This window comes from Moschus berezovskii, chromosome 9 (assembly GCF_049115385.1).
Source record: "Moschus berezovskii isolate FMDL1 chromosome 9, NW_MosBer_1.0, whole genome shotgun sequence".
Classification (NCBI taxonomy): Eukaryota; Metazoa; Chordata; class Mammalia; order Artiodactyla; family Moschidae; genus Moschus; species Moschus berezovskii.
The window spans coordinates 102,519,970-102,530,268 of NC_142468.1; the positions used below are offsets into that span (position 1 = coordinate 102,519,970).

The following is a 10,299-nucleotide window of genomic DNA, read 5'->3' on the forward strand; positions in this document are numbered from 1 at the left end:
GGCAGGAGGAGACGGGGACAACAGAGAATGAGATGGCTGGATGGCATCACCGACTCGATGGACATGAGTTTGAGTGAACTCCGGAGTTGGTGATGGACAGGGAGGCCTGGCGTGCTGTGATTCATGGGGTCGCACAGAGTTGGACACACCTGAGCGACTGAACTGAACTGAACTGAACTGAAAATAGTAAAAGAAACATTAGAGGAAGTTTTTCTAGATAAAGAAACTAAGCTGCAGAGAATTTATTCATTTTGCTCAAATTTGCATGAGAGAAAGTGGTGAAGGTGGGATTTCAACGCACACCTGACAGACTGTAGATATTATGCATTTAAACATTAAGGGTGACAATAGGGAAGCTTCCTTTTTAACAATCACACATACTGTTTTACAGAACTTGAAATGCATTTAAAGTGCATTCCTAAATAATGTCCAAACACCTCTTCAGCGGTGTCATCTACAAAGCGTGCTTTGAATTTGTATGTCGAGTCTTTATCTTCCAAATGGCTGCTTTTACCTCTTGATTCCTTAATGTATAAATAATAGGATTTAAGAGAGGTGTGAAAATCGTATAAAACACAGAAAGAATTTTGTCTATGGAATATCTGCTGAAGGGCCATACATAGATAAAGACACAAGGGGCAAAGAACAGAGTCACTACTGTGATGTGTGCTGAGAGAGTGGAGAAAGCCTTAGAGGAAGCACTGCCAGTGTGGTGCCTGACAGAGTAAATAATTACCGTGTAGGAGACAAGCAGGAGGAGGAAGCAGACCAGGGACAGGAGGCCGCTGTCAGCAATGACCAGGAGTTGGAGCACATAGGTGTCCTCGCAGGCGAGTTTGAGCACAAGGGGTAGGTCACAGAAAAAGCTGTCCACAACATTGGGACCACAGAAGGGCAAATTCAACATGAAAGCCATTTGACTAGACGAGTGCACAAATCCAACTGCGTAAGAAGATAACAGTAGCCCAGTGAGCACTCGTGGGCTCATGATGGTCATGTAATGGAGGGGTTTGCAAATGGCAACATATCTGTCTATTGCCATGGCTACAAGCAACATCATCTCACTCCCACCTAGGAGGTGCATGAAGAACATCTGAGAATAACATCCCCACCAGGAGATGGTCTTCCGGTCTCGGAGGAAATCTACAATCATCTTAGGGTAGCAAAAGAAGCCAGGATCGTATCAATACAGGAGAGATTGATAAGCAGAAAATACATTGATGTGTGAAGGCATGAGTCAAAGATCACAGTGACTAAGATGAGGTTTCCCAACACAATCCCTCCATAGACCACAGAGAATCCCAGAAAGAATAAAATCTGAAGATTCTGAGATTTGGAAAGTCGCAGCAAAATGAACTCAGATACCACTGAATGGTTTGTCTTTTCCATGTCATCCACTTGTCTGGTTGTCTACTTAATCCTGTAATAATCAAAATGAGTAAGAATAAGGAGTAGGAAAATTATGCTTACATAAGGGTGGTTCATGCTGATGACCAACTTCGCTATTTAGATAGGGTATTTGAATTTATAAGCACCTTCTACTTTTGGGAATTTTTGTTGGTCAGTGATTTACTAAATGGTCCAGAAAAGTATCCAAATAAGGGTAGAATTCAGAATATACATTTCTGAAAAACAAAAATAAAAATAGTTATGAAACCACAAAATTATGAAACCTCAATTTTATAAGGCTGTGAACTTGGAATTAGAAGGTTTCAATACAACACCTAGCAGAGCCATTCATTGAGCAACATAGAATAAGCCATTTTCCTTTTGGTGGTCAAGTTTCCGTCTCTGTAAAATAAAAAAATTAGACTACAAGGCACTAAACGCCTCTTCGTGCTATAAAGATAACCATGCATTAGATAATTATGGTGGGTTTTATATCAACAGAGTAATATTGAAATTTTTAATCTGGAAATTAGAAATGTAGACAATATACCCATGATTCACAAGAACTATATTTTGGAATATATTTTGGTAAAGAACTATGAATTAAAACATAAATTAAGGTTTAAATATATGCTTTTAGTTCCTGAGAAATCTACCTTTATTTTTCCATGCTCCATTCCATGCTCCAGTGCAACAATGTCTCACAGCTTAACTAGTGGTGGTCATTACACATTTTTAAAAAATATATAAATATACAACTTATTCACTCAAAATTTAACTGTATTCACATCAGATGCCTACTTTAGAATTCTGGGCAAAAAGTACAAAAGGTGAAAAAAATCCACAGCCAAATGTAGCTGATTTTATTTCATTTCTGGTTTGTATTCATTTATTTGTATTTTGTTTGCTTATTGCTGTATAGAGGACCACTGTTTGTTTCTCGCAAGTATATCTGTAACAGGCTTCAAAATAACTGAGAAAGTTTGAGGCAACTAGCTTATACAAATTTTGCAGTAAAATCACCTAATTAAGCCCATGCTTATTGCAAAACTGATTTGACTAGCTTTGTTTTTTAAAAATTGCTTTCCAGTTCAGTCGCTCAGTCATGTCCAACTCTTTGCGATATCATGGACTGCTGCACACCAGGTTCCATGTCCATCACCAATTCTGAGTTTACGCAAACTCATGTCAATTGAGTCGGTGATGGCATCCAACCATCTCATCCTCTGTTGTCCCCTTCTACTCCCACCTTCAATCTAGCCCCGCATCAGGGTCTTTTCCAGTGAGTCAGTTCTTCGCATCAAGTGACCAAAGTAGTGGAGTTTCAGCTTCAGTATCAGTCCTTCCAATGAATATTCAGGACTGATTTCCTTTAGGATGGACTGGTTGGATCTCCTTGAAGTCCAAAGGACTCTCAAGAGTCTTCAACACCACACAGTTCAAAAGCATCAATTCTTCAGTGCTCAGCCTTCTTTATGGTCCAACTGTCATATCCATACATGACCACTGGAAAAACCATAGCCTTGACTAGACGGACCTTGATTGGCAAAGTAATGTCTCTGCTTTTTTGGAGAATCTCAGGGATGGGGGAGCCTGGTGGGCTGCCGTCTGTGGGGTCGCACAGAGTCGGACATGACGGAAGCGACTTAGCAGCAGCAGCAGGTAGGCCATAGCTTTTCTTCCAAGGAGCAAGCATCATTTATGGCTGCAACCACCATCTGCAGTGATTTTGGAGCCCCCCAAAATAAAGTCTCTCACCGTTTCCATTGTTTCCCTATCTATTTGCCATGAAGTGATAGGACCGGATGCCATGACCTTAGGTTTTTGAGTGTTGAGTTTTAAGCCAGCTTTTTCACCCTCCTCTTTCATCCTCATAAAGAAGCTCTTTAGTTCCTCTTCACTTTCTGCCTTAAGGGTGATGTTATCTGCATATCTGAGGTTATTGATATTCTCCCAGAAATCTTGATTTCAGCTTGTTCTTCATCCAGCCCAGCGTTTCTCATGATGTACTCTATATATAAGGTACTCCTTTCCCAATTTGGAACCAGTCCATTGTTCCATGTCCAGTTCTAACTGTTGCTTCTTGATCTGCAAGCGGATTTCTCAGAAGGCAGGTAAGATGGCCTGGTATTCTCATCTCCTTAAGGATTTTCAAGTTTGTTGTGATCCACATAGTCAAACACTTTAGCATAGTCATAAACGATTTCTAAATTACCTGTTTTAATAAATCTCCTTCAGTAAATAAAATATAGTCTTTCTTTTTGCCCCATTGATACCCAGCAGACAGGGAGAAATATTTTCATGTGAAGGTGCCTTCTGTGAATGGGGATATCCATGCATCTCCAAGCCTCTATCCCATCAATTTCCTACAATTTACTCTCCCAATCATCAAAAACAGAAAGAAAAAGCATCATAATGGTGTATATTCAGTTTCTTCAAAACAACTTCATAGTATTAATACATTTTCCAAATGAGGCTGCATTTTTCACTATATGAACATATCTTTTGGCCAGTTTCCTACTCTGAGAAATATGAATTGACATAAAGTACTAAATCACATCAAGTTTGTAAAGGTATTCATTTCCATGTCTAGAAAGTTTATAGCTCCTTTCGGCTACAGTCTAGTATTTTAAGGATCCCTTACAGTGATCCTTTTTAAAATCTAATTTTTGAAACTTCATTTAAAGAGAACAGGACAGTTCTCTCAAGAAACACATAAAGTAATTTATACACATTTTAGCATCTGTGCATGACACTTAAATATCTGTTGAAAGAATGGTTGAATAAGTGAATTATGCAGTATATATTCAGGATCTAGATTAAAATTAGTTATAGAGCAAAGTCAATAGAAATTGGAAATTTTAATCATATGTCAAATTGAATGTTGAATCTTTTAAAACAGAAACAATCACCATTTTAAAATATTTGTTAAAAATATAGTTTTCCTTTAGATTACTTTTTAAAAAGTAAAAGTAGCTTATACTAATGGGGAAAAAATACCATGTCACACATAACAGGATCACTAACTGTAAGCCATTTGTATCATAGATAGCATTCAAAAAAAATAATAACATACTAGTATAGTGTTTGTGTGTGTGTTATGTATATTAGTGTATATATTTATAAGACAACAAGTGTTCACGCTACACGCATAGTTATTTCCCTTGGGTTTTTCACTTAAAAATTAAAGATATGTTCATATGAGTGCACAAAAATTATAAACTTTTTGCAGCTATACAGAATTTGATTTTACATCAATAGATGATGCATATATAATCACCCCACAAATGCAGTTGATTTTAGGATTTTAACATTTCCCATAAAAATTCTGTTTTCATCATATCATTGTTTTCTTAAAAACTTATATAAATTTCTAACTATATTATGAGTCCCCAAATGTACTTAGGTCTTCATAGTCAGCCCTTCACCAACCAATCCAATACTATTTTCTAGTATTGAAAAAATTCAACATCTCTTTCAGCAGAAACTTCATGGCATTCTACATTCTTCACGCATTTTTTTTCCCCATCCTTGCTTGTTTTCTCCTTCTTAGCTACACAAATTCCTTTGTCGTATAACCAAACCCTTCAGAGCGCATTAAGGCCTCTCTTATACACAATAAAAACCCTCCATAAATTTGAAACTCATGATAATTTCCACTGCATTTATTGTCCATTTCATGCATCCTATAACTTAACTATTTCCCATATACATCACATATGTTACATGTATTAAATCTCAGTCTTCTAAAGGAGCACTAGAACAAGAGTTGTTTAAGTTGCTAAGTCATGTCCGACTCCTTAGTTACCTTATGGACTAGAGCCCACCAGTCTCCTCTGTCCATGGGATTTCTGAGGCAAAAACACTGTAGTGGGCTGCCATTTACTTCTCCAGGGGATCTTGCAGACACAGGGGTTCAACCTGCATTGCCCACATTGGCAGGCAAATTCTTCACCACTGAGCCACCAGGGAAGCCCAGAATAAGAATTCAGTTCAGTTCAGTTGCTCAGTCATGTCCCACTCTTTGTGACCCCATGAACTGCAGCACGCCAGGCCTCCCTGTCCATCACCAACTCCCGGAGTTTACCCAAACTCATATCCATTGAGTTGGTGATGCCATCCAACCATCTCATCCTCTGTCATCCCCTTCTCCTCCTGCCCTCAGTCTTTCCCAGCATCAGGGTCTTTTCAAATGAGTCAGTTCTTTGCATCAGGTGGCCAAAGTGTTGGAGTTTCAGCTTCAACATCAGTCCTTCCAATGAGCATCCAGGACTGATCTCCTTCAGGATGGACTGGTTGGATCTCCCTGCAGTCCAAGGACTCTCAAGAGTCTTCTCCAACACCACAGTTCAAAAGCATCAATTCTTTGGCGATCAGCTTTCTTTATAGTCCAACTCTCACATCCATACATGACTACTGGAAAAACCACAGCCTTGACTAGGCGGAACTTCGTTGGCGAAGCATTACTTTGCTTTTTAATATGCTATGTAGGTTGGTCATAACTTTCCTTCCAAGGAGTAAGCATCTTTTAATTTCATGGCTGCAATCGCCATCTGCAGTGATTTTGGAGCCCCCCAAAATAAAGTCAGCCACTGTTTCTACTGTTTCCCCATCTATTTGCCATGAAATGATGGGACCAGATGCCTTGATCTTAGTTTTCTGAATGTTGAGTTTTAAGCCAACTTTTTCACTCTCCTCTTTCACTTTCATCAAGGGGCTCTTTCGTTCTTCTTTAATTCTTCTAATAAGAATTAGGCACAATTTATTTCAACACTAGGTATCTCTGACTTCTAGGGTTAAATTGCTAGTGTGTTTTCCTTCCCAAATAAGGAATTTTTAAGGTACTTGAAAATATACAAATTATTTCTCATAATACTAATACAGCTTATGAAAGCCATCAATAAAGCTGTTGAATGAGTGAAAGCATATAGATATTTAAAAAGAAAAAATTCTAAAAATTTGTTGATATTTTTAGGGTAATATTTCTAAAAATACATAACTAATAATTTTTACAACCAAAGGATTTTTCTACTTTTATTTCTTTCTGTTTTTATAGTGTTACACTAATCTATGATTTTCCTTTAAAGAACATTTTTATATATAGGTTTTTAATCCAAAACCTTACACATATACATACAGAAAGTACACATACACACATACACACACACTCATACACTCACCCACACATACTCCTAAGGGTATGGAGAAGGCAGAAGACAGAGAAAAGAATCTCTTTTGTTTTCAAAAGGATCATTTTGATTGTCTGCCTGTCATCTTCCCTTTCTGCAAAAGCAAAGTCCTTAACTTCCCTTTGTTAGATGAAAAACTTTCAGATTATTCTAAAATGGTTGAGGATAAAGATGGCTATATGAAATCCTGAAATTAACATTTTAATTCTAATACTCAAACAGTAAAAAATCTTCCTGTAATGCGAGAGAATTGGGTTCATTCCCTGGGTTGGGAAGATCCCCAGGAGGAGAGCATGGCAACCCACTCTAGTGTTCTTGCCTGGAAAACCCCTGTGGACAGAGGAGCCTAGCAGGCTACAGTTCACGGGGTCACAAAGAGTCGGACGTGACTGAGTGACTAAGTACAGCACATAGACTCATGTGCAGGAAGTACGACTGAACTAAGTTTTAGAATTTGAAATTTACTCATAGAAGATTATAGTCATCAAAATCCGATAAGAAAAGGACAAACTGTGGTTGATTACCTAGTGCTTTAGGGTTTCCCAGGTGATGCTAGTGGTAAAGAATCCGCTTGCCAATGCAGAAAACATAAGGTCCCAGTTTCGATCCCTGAGTCAGGAAGATCCCCTAGTGAAGGCAATGGCTACCCACTCCAGTATTTTTGCCTGGAGAATCCCAAGGACAGAGCAAACCTGGAAGGCTACAGTCCATGGAGTCACAAAGAATTGGACATGACTGAAGCAACTTAGCATGCACCTAGTGCTTTATCTAGAAAGAATAAAATGTTCAAGTATTAGAGAACAGATAAAAGATTTATTCTATTTAAAGTTTATATTTTTAATATTTGTAATCTTAATAAAAATGTTAAGTAAAAGTGAATATTCTTAGGTCAGATTTGCCAATTTAGCTGACTTATTTTTCTTTAAAAACAGAATAGGATAAACTGATGTGTTAGATGTGGTAGGTGGATAAGCACAAGAGAATAACACATTTCTTGGAAAACAAGAGGGAAGTTTCCATTCACCCAGTTACTGTTTTCAATAAACACTGTTTGGCATAGTTCGCCATAAAATTTTTGTTGGTAATAACATTGACATGATAAAGTTTGACATGGACGCTGTTTAGCAGATTGAAAATAAAATCACTTGAGTTGTATCAAAGTATACTCAATCATATAATGTTCTTCATGTTGTCACACACATATGAGACTATGCTATATTTGTATGACAACTAGAGTAATAATGCCTCCTAGAATTCAATAATTGTATCACATTGTTCAGCTTCTAAATGACTTTTCACATCTGATTCTACCTATGGACAATGTGATTATAAGCCAGTATCCAGGAATGTTTCTGTATTGTCTTAATCTACATTAAAACTGACTCCATGACTTACCAACTGTACAGAGTGCTTCAGAACATCGCTTGACTCCGGGCACACTGAAACCTGAACAGTGTCTCATTTCAAAATAATTGCATTATTCCTAAAATAGTGACACATATGAATATTCATTTTCCTAGGGAAAAAGGGATCATAAATATTGAGAGGGTGATAATAAAAAAAGGATATATTTTGAGACCTAACAATACCCAACTGATGATCAAATACCAATGGGAATTATTAAAGATGCTATACTGTTTTCCCTTAATTACAATAGTAGTAAACATTCTTTTCTAGTATCACATAATTATAGAAATTGATATGCTTTACTTATGGACAACAGATAAGAGGGCAATATAAAACCACTTTCAGGTCTGGTGTATTCAAATTATGAAAATTTACTTGAAGAGTATTAAAAGGCATCAAATGCAAAATATATCTAAAGTTTACTGAAAACTAACTTTAGTTTTTTTTTAATGTATAATGTATTTTAAATAGAACTGGGCCTATTAAAATACAAGACTTGAAAAGATAATATTAGGTAATTATATTTCCCTCTATTTCCTCATTTCCACCCCCAGTTTTAAGAAAATTTTCCTGTGGACTATTTCCTTTTACTCTCATATTCAACTGAAAAGTACATTTTCCCATTAATATTAGCAGACTTCTGTGTCTGTATCCACTCCTATGCAAAGTAAGATATGCTTTGAATTGCCTGTTTCAGTTTTCAGTAAGACCAATACTCTAAGAATGATGAGAACTGTGAATACCACATAATTCAATGTTTCTTGGATAATTTTTGTATATTAATAAAAAAATGCCTTTCTTGACCAGAGGAACTGCATTCATATGAAGTACCCTGATAGACTCTGCAATGTTATAAATCTTTACTTGTATTCATGGTGGTTGCTTTTATAAGAGGCTAAGCAGATTTAAGAGCTGAATAGGTGTCAATTCTATTGAATATCTGTTTTTATACCACTGGGGTTTCAGGAGTGAATCCAATACAATCCATTTTCTGATTTTGTGCAGGTTTGCCATCAGAGGAATTTGCCTAAACTCATCTTCAGATTATTTTCCCCATAGGCACCGAGTTCAGTTCAGAGAAGTGGCTTCAGCAGCTGTGTATGAGAGAAATATGCACATCTATTTTTTGTTTGATGTTCCCATGTCAATGTATTTCATGACTCCAAGTAGCTGTTTCTAAGAATTCTAAGTCATCTGAAAGAACTTGCAGATGCATTCCAGTTTCCTGGATCTAGGTTTTGTTTTGTTGTTTTTCTCAAGAGATTTCTACATGACCTTTTAAATCTTCCTCAAAGTTCCCATGAAAGTTTCCATGACCAAGTTCTCAAAATAAGAGTGGTTTTATTTTCCAATTATCTGGAGCCCATGTACTTGACCACATAGGAAGAAGGAAGAACACTGGTTTAAGAGACTATCAATGTCTGAAGATATCACTGTGACTATGAACAGAATTCCTATTGCAATACTAACATGGGATACTTGGCACATTTTTCATACAGATTTACCTTTTCAACATTTTTATTGCTTATTGGGACTGATTCTGGCTGATTAATAATGCAAAGAGCAACATGGCCTTCATTCTGGAAAGCCCATCGCTAAAAACGAGCCCAAAAGGCCTGTTTGGTTTGACCAGGAAAGAATCAAATGGCTTAGACTGGGTTTTCCAAGTTAGTAACTACTAGACAGACACGATTATTTTAGATAACCGCTGTTTCATTTCTCTTTTCTTCTTTTTTCCTTTCTTCCTTCTTTCTTTCCTTCCTCCTTCTGTCATACTCTCTTTCTCTGTTTCATTTCTGTGGTTTCTTTAGAGTATGTAATATGTAACTTTAAATTACATAACTTTTCCAGTCCTGGCCACAGGACTGGAAAAGGTCAGTTTTCATTCCAACCCCAAAGAAAGGCAATGCCAAAGAATGTTCAAACTACCACACAGTTGCACTCATCTCACACGCTAGCAAAGTAATGATCAAAATTCTCCAAGTCAGGCTTCAACAGTACATGGACCGAGAACTTTCAGACGTTCAAGTTGGATTTAGAAAAGGCAGAGGAACCAGAGATCAAATTGCCAACATCCGTTGGATCATTAAAAAAGCAAGAGAGTTCCAGAAAAACATTTATTTCTGCTTTATTGAACCGTGTCGATCACAAGAAACTGTGGAAAATTCTTCAAGAGATGGAAACACTAGATGACCTCACCTGCCTCCTGAGAAATCAGTATGTCATTCAAGAAGCAACAGTTAGAACCAAACATGGAACAACAGACTGGTTCCAAATTGGAAAAAGCCTTAGTCTTTCAGCTGTGTCTGACTCT

General features: G+C 37.1%; 1 pseudogene; it reads right to left on the bottom strand.

Moving 5' to 3' along the window:
- Positions 1-418: 418 nt before the first annotated feature.
- Positions 419-1,389, bottom strand: LOC148776771 (olfactory receptor 4K13-like; annotated as a pseudogene).
- Positions 1,390-10,299: the final 8,910 nt, after the last annotated feature.